This window comes from Gossypium hirsutum, chromosome A05 (assembly GCF_007990345.1).
Source record: "Gossypium hirsutum isolate 1008001.06 chromosome A05, Gossypium_hirsutum_v2.1, whole genome shotgun sequence".
Classification (NCBI taxonomy): Eukaryota; Viridiplantae; Streptophyta; class Magnoliopsida; order Malvales; family Malvaceae; genus Gossypium; species Gossypium hirsutum.
In genome coordinates, this window is record NC_053428.1 from 105,787,638 (window position 1) to 105,794,909 (window position 7,272).

Genomic DNA, 7,272 nt, shown 5'->3' on the forward strand with positions numbered 1-7,272 from the left:
GTCAGGGTTACGAGGCATTACGAACCAAGCTCACATAAACATAACTTAATATCTAATTCCAAATGCAAGTCCAATTCATGAACATATATAATCAAATTCAAGCATGGAAGTTAAACTCTTTTCGCATTGCTATTTACACAATAGGATTCAAAATTATCCAAAACATTATCAAGCCTATACATGCCATAAGATCGAGTTCAAATATTTAACAAAATACCAAAAGAAGTCGATAGTGTGATGGGCGGTGCTGATGATCCCCGAGCTCGTAACGCGTCTCCAAAAAAAAAAATCTATAAAAACGAATGAACGAAAGCAAACAAAGTAAGCTTTTATAGCTTAGTAAGTCTACAGCATATCTATAATACATATAAAAGAATCATATAATTCTTTAAGTAAATTTATTGAAATTACAATCATCAAATATGATTACTAATCAAACACTACTTTATTGAGTCATTTTGTTTAAGTCTAAAAGGATGTATATTTATCTAATACACATAAACGGACAAATGTATATACATTATATGCATATAATCAAGTTACTAGCATAATCCTTAACAGCATATACTGATTTCTAGAGTACTTATTGTTCGCACTTCATCGAATCCATTTAAATACAACTATTCAACTACATATATCAAAAGCCAAATTTTTATGCTTATCATCCATAAATGCCGAATGCACATATGCACCTATACCCATCTATGCCGAATGCATAGATACATACACTTATTTTCACCTATGCCGAATGCATACACATAAATATATCCACCTATGCCGAATGCAACATATATATATATATATACATATCTATCAATTGCTTAGACCAAATATATGTATATATATATGCTCATCAAGTTAATATGACTAAAATCATGTGATTGAACATTTATGTATACATCGATTTCATATAATCAAAATCATAGAGGTATCAATTGTATATTATCACATGCTTTAAACGGATTCACCGGCATTTAGCCTGCTAGGTTTTAAAACCTGATTCAATACACCGGCTCTTAGCCTGCTAGACTTATAGTCCGAAATGTGTCACCGGCATTAAGCCTGCTAGACTTATAGTCTGAAATGTGTCACCGGCATTAAGCCTGCTAGACTTATAGTCTGAAATGTGTCACCGGCATTAAGCCTGCTAGACTTATAGTCTGAATTATGTCACTAACGATAAACCGAATGATACTGAGCTTTAACAAAAGAATCTCAATTCATAGGAGTTGTATATCATAATGGTATATAGAATTCACATAAAAATTCAGCTCAATAATTTATAAACTATATCCTTAACCCACATCGGTATAAAAAGTTCAGTCATCAAATTCAACTCAATATCTAAATTATACATCCGAATATATATATATAACTTAACACATTGAAGCATACTATTAATATCGTACTTTCGAACACATTAAGATAATCCAAGCTAATAATTTCATCTCTTCAACCCCGTTCAAGAACCTTTACAAGAACATACATACCTAATCGAATCTCCCTTTTTCATATATAAGTTTCATACTTAAATTTATCACAAGAACATATACATGCATAGTTGCATAGTCGAACCCCTTATAAACTTGTATAAATGGCATACCTAAGTTCAATACGAGAACATATAGATGTAGATTTGCATAATAATATATATAATTCACTCATACTTTTAATTATTTCAACTATCATATTTTTAATTATAATTCATCCAAAAACAGCTCATATACTTATTTATATACTGATTTTATGACATTAAATAGCTAATAGTGTAATAGCCTGAATTTTTAGTGGTGTCAGAATGGTGATTCGAGATCACTAAATCTGACAAACGAGTAGAAAATATTATAAATTTAGTAAGTATAAGTTAAATGTGAAGTTAGGAAAATTTTTGAAATAGTGAATAGTGTACTAGGAATAAATATTAAAATAATTAAAATAAAAAAAACGAGGTATCGAGACCTCGAAGATTTTAAACCGAGCCATAAATATTTTTAGAAATATTTATAGAGTGTCATTGAGTTGGTATTAAAGTTTCGTTAGAAAATTTTAACGTTTGGATAGTTAATTAACTAAAAAGGACTAAATTGGGAATAGTGTAAAATTTGTTAAATTGTGATTAAATAGCTTAAGTGACTAAAGTGGAGAGATTTAAAAGGCTATTAGACCCAAATTATATGGGCTGGACGGTTGGGTAAGAAAAATCAGCAGAATGTAAGGAGAAACAGGGGCAAAATTGGAAACTTAACAAATTAAACATTTAAAACAAAGACAAAAGTGAAAAATCTAGAGATCTCTTCACAATTTATCAGCAAAAACGCCATAGGAGGTCTGGAATAAGCTGGTTTTTCATATTTTTGAATCATGTAAGTTTAATTCTTGATTATTTCTTCTAATTTTTGTGATTTTGATACTTTTACAATTAGGTCCAACTAATTATTTCATTAGTTTTTGATTCCATGGCTGATTTTGAAAGTTACCATTGATTAGTGTTGGATTTTTATGATGAATAAACATGAAATTGAAGCTTTAATTTTGTTATATGATGATTTTATTAAGTAATTTTGATAGAAATTGATTTTAGGGACCTAATTGTGAAAAAGTTGGGAATTAAGGTTTGGTGTTGCGGTTTTGAGTATGAAAGGCTATGTAGTAGTCTAAAATAGTTGGAAAAAGGTGTTAATTGAGAAAAATTAGATCAATTGAGGGGTTAATTGAGTAGGGATCAAATTGTAAAAACTGTAAAGTTTGGGGTAAAAGTGTAACTTCGAAAATTAAAGGGCATAAATTGTGAAATGAATTAGAATTGAATTAAATGCTGATGAATGAATAAATTTGCATTTTAGATCGAGAACCTGAAACAAGTCGAGGAAAAGAAAAAGTAGCCGATTAGTCCCTGAACTTTTACAAATTCTGCAAATCGATCCAGGTAAGTTCATATGGCTGAAATTTAATGATTAAATGTTAATTTCATGAATTATACAATGTATGATGAAATGTATTTATTGTTGAAATGAGAATAAAATAAAAATGTGAAAATCGAATAAATGATCAAATTAAGTGGAACACCGGATTTGAGTACTTCTGATCAAGAAACAAAGTGATAAGTGGCTACACTTATCTGATAGAAACAAAGTGATAAGTGGTTACACTTATCTGATCAAGAAACAAAGTGATAAGTGGTTACACTTATCTGATCAAGAGACAAAGTGATAAGTGGCTACACTTATCTGATCAAGTGATAAAGTGATAAGTGGTAGCTTCAGCTACACTTATCTGATCAAGTGGCAAAGTGATAAGTGGTAGCCTAGCTACACTTATCTGATCAAGGACAAGTGATAAGAGGTCATATGTCAAAGTGAAAGTGAAGTACTCAATTTTCCGTAACCGTTCCTTAATTTTGATCAAGGATGGTAAGTGACAAATGGGCCCAAAGGAATTATGGTAAAAGAATAAGTAGTAGTGAGTTTATACCAAGGAACTCACCAAAGATTGTGGTTGACAGGTAAATTTAGTAATGGTGTATATTGTATAAGTGTACAAGTGTTTGGTAAGATTTATGTTTTATGCCTATGAACTTACTAAGCTTTTCTATAAGCTTACATGTGTGTGTTTATTGTTTTTGTAGATTAACGTATTTATACATTCGGAGGATCGGATCTACATCAAGAATCACACTATCCAGATATACTCCGGTAGTTTATGTTAAGCAACTTTTTGGATTTATATGGCATGTATAGGGAATTGAAGTGAAAAGTAAATTTGAATGTTATGGTTGCGTTAGATATCGAAATATATACATGTTTTTAGTTTGAAATGGTTGATTGGTTGAACTTCATTAGTATTTAAATGAAGTAGATGAAATACTGGAATTGGTTGTGATTTGAAATTTGCAGGGAAGGTTAGACAATTATAAAGGGGTTATATTAAATTTTTTTTTAAAAATTGCAATGGAGCAGTTCTTGGACAGCAGCATTGATGTAACTTTTAAAAAATCACCAAAAATAGTGGAAATAGAATTAGAAGTTGAGTGAGATATGAAATTAAAGCTGAAAGAGTCTACTTTCATATAAAAGAAGTGGAGTAAGCAAAAGAATTATATACTTTTAGATATTTGAATTTTAGTGAAACAGGGCAAGAATGTTTTTGAAGTCCCCTGTTCTGACTTTAGAAATTCATTAAAAATTGTACAGAAGGAATTTTGAGTTATAATTTATATGTATAGACTCCTTAATGAGTCTATTTTCAGTAGAAATAAGTTTAATCACCATATGAAGCCTTTAATAAGAGATAATTAAATTTTAGTGATGAGTGGTTAGGATAGTCGATTAGTGAAACAGGGGAGACTTCAACTAATAAACTGTACTAATTGGCTAAAGAAAAAATTCTAAAAAATTTATGATGAATAGATATATGAGTCTAGTTTTATAGAAAATTTACGGATCTAAATTTCGAGTTTTGTAGCTTGAATTATAATTATTTTAGTGACTGCTGTACAGGAGGACAGCTTTATTATGAATGATGAAATTAAATTTGAAAGTAAATTTTTATGCCCCGAACTTTTAAGTTAAGTCAAGTAACGCCTCATGCTCGACTCCGACCATGGTCTCGGGTAAGGGGTGTTACATTTTAGTGGTATCAGAGCCCGGTTTAGCCGGTCCTCGGAATATGTGTGAAGTGTAAAGTGTTTAGAAATACATGCCATATAAATCTGTGATAGTGTGATGTGTATGATCCGATCTAATCTTTGTTATTTTTATAGATACTCTCCGATTATAAAGATGTCAAATTTACCTGAACGTACTGATCAAGAAGAAGTTAACAGTAGAGCACAGAATTCTGAACAAAGAGCAAGCAGTGATGTTCCGATTTCCCAAATGCGAGAGCATGAATTAAAGAATATGATTTATGGGATTATGAATCAGTGGTATACTGAAATGAGGCAAGAAAGAAATCAGGCTGAACCACCTCCTCCCCCTACTGCTCCATCGATGGTACCCCCGGTTGCTCCTCCACCTTTTACAACGACTGAATCTAGTAAGCGTTCTCCATTGGAAAGGCTTAGAAAACTTGGAGCCGAAGAATTTCGGGGAAGGACTGATGATGATCCCGTCAAAGCTGAATATTGGTTACAGAGTTTGATAAGAATTTTTAAAGAAATGGCTTGCTCACCAGATGACTATTTGAGATGTGCTGTGTCTCTGTTGAAAGAAGAAGCTTATAGTTGGTGGGAGACGATCGAGGCTGTGGTTCCGGCAGAGAAAATTTCTTGGGAATTTTTCCAAAATGAATTTAAGAAGAAATATGTGGGCAGACGATATTTGGATAAAAAGAAAAGGGAATTCCTCGACCTACGACAGGGAAATAAATCAGTAGTTGAATATGAAAGAGAATTTGTCTACCTCAGCAAATATGCCCGAGACATTGTATCTACTGAAGAAGAAATGTGTATCCGGTTTGAAGAAGGGTTAAATGATGAAATTAGAATGATGATTGGGGGTAATGAAATACGAGAGTTCGTTGTTCTGTCAGACCGTGCTCAAAAGCTTGAAGAAGTATACAATAGAAAAATGCAGCGGGATCGAAAAAGTAAAGAGCCATTCAAAAGAGGTGCTTCTAAGTCATTTTCAGATTTTCCAGTGAAGAAATCTAGAGAAGAAATTAATTGAACTACATCAGTGTCGGGGAGATCGGGCAGAGATAGACCAAGACAATCTGATTTCAGGGTATTCGATAGACCTGTAGCAAGTGTGAGCAGTGTTCAGAATGCTTCACGACCTAAGTGTCAATATTGTGGAAGATATCATTTCGGAGAATGCAGGACTAAGATGGGGGCTTGTTATAAATGTGGGGCTACTGATCATCTTATTCGAGATTGTCCCCGGCTGCAAAAAGATGAAGTGGAACAGAAAGAGATACAGAGAACCATTCCTCAAAGAAGTAGACGTTCGGGCCAGAGCAGTGCTACAGGGACTACCCGTTCGGGTACGAGGGAATCAGTTGGTCGATCAGAGAATAGAGCACCAGCACGTACCTACGCCATTCGAGCAAGGGAAGAAGCTACGGCTCCTGATGTAATTGCTGGTACTTTCTATCTTTATGATGTTATTGTTTATGCATTGATAGACCCTGGATCTACTCATTCATATATTTGCACTATGTTAGCATCTGAAAAGAATTTATTTGTTGAGTCCACTGAATTTGATATACAAGTTACAAATCCATTAGGTCATAGTGTGATGGTTAATTTGATATGTCGTAATTGTCCACTGAAAGTGAAAGGCTATGAATTCCCCGCTGATTTGATGTTGTTACCCTTTCGGGAATTTGACATTATTCTGGGGATGGACTGGTTAATGAGACATGATGCGGTGGTGAATTGTCGTGATAAGCAAATCAGTTTGAAATGTCAAACAGGAGATGTAATCTCAGTTGGGTCAGAAAACATGGGCGATACAGTCAGAATTATTTCAGCTCTCTCTGCTCAGAGATTATTACGCAAAGGCAATGAAGCATTCTTGGCTTATATCCTTGATACTCGGGGTTCTGATTTAAAGCTCGAACAAGTGCCAGTGGTGAATGAATTTCCTGATGTGTTCCCTGAAGAGTTACCCGGTCTACCACCTGATAGAGAAGTTGAATTTGTAATTGATGTGATCCCCGGAACAACTCCTATATCAATGACACCGTACAGAATGGCTCCAGCGGAATTAAAAGAGTTGAAGGCGCAGTTGCAGGAGTTATTAGATAAAGGGTTCATCAGACCGAGTATGTCGCCCTGGGGTGCACCTGTCTTGTTTGTGAAAAAGAAGGACGGTTCTTTAAGACTGTGTATAGATTACAGGTAGTTGAATAAGGTAACGGTAAAGAATAAATATCCTTTGCCTCGTATTGATGATCTGTTTGATCAGTTGAAAGGTGCTGCAGTATTTTCCAAGATAGACCTTCGATCTGGGTATTATCAGTTGAAAGTTAAAGAGTGTGATGTGCCGAAAACTGCCTTCCGAACTCGATATGGTCATTATGAATTTTTGGTGATGCCATTTGGTTTAACCAATGCTCCTGCTGCTTTTATGGATTTGATGAATAGAATTTTTCAGTCATATTTGGATAGATTTGTGGTTGTGTTCATTGACGATATATTGATTTATTCAAAGACAGAGTCCGAACATGCACAACATCTAAGGATTGTATTACAGACTTTGCGGGAGAAACAGTTATATGCGAAATTCAGCAAATGTGAATTTTGGCTTCAGGAAGTTGCGTTTTTGGGTC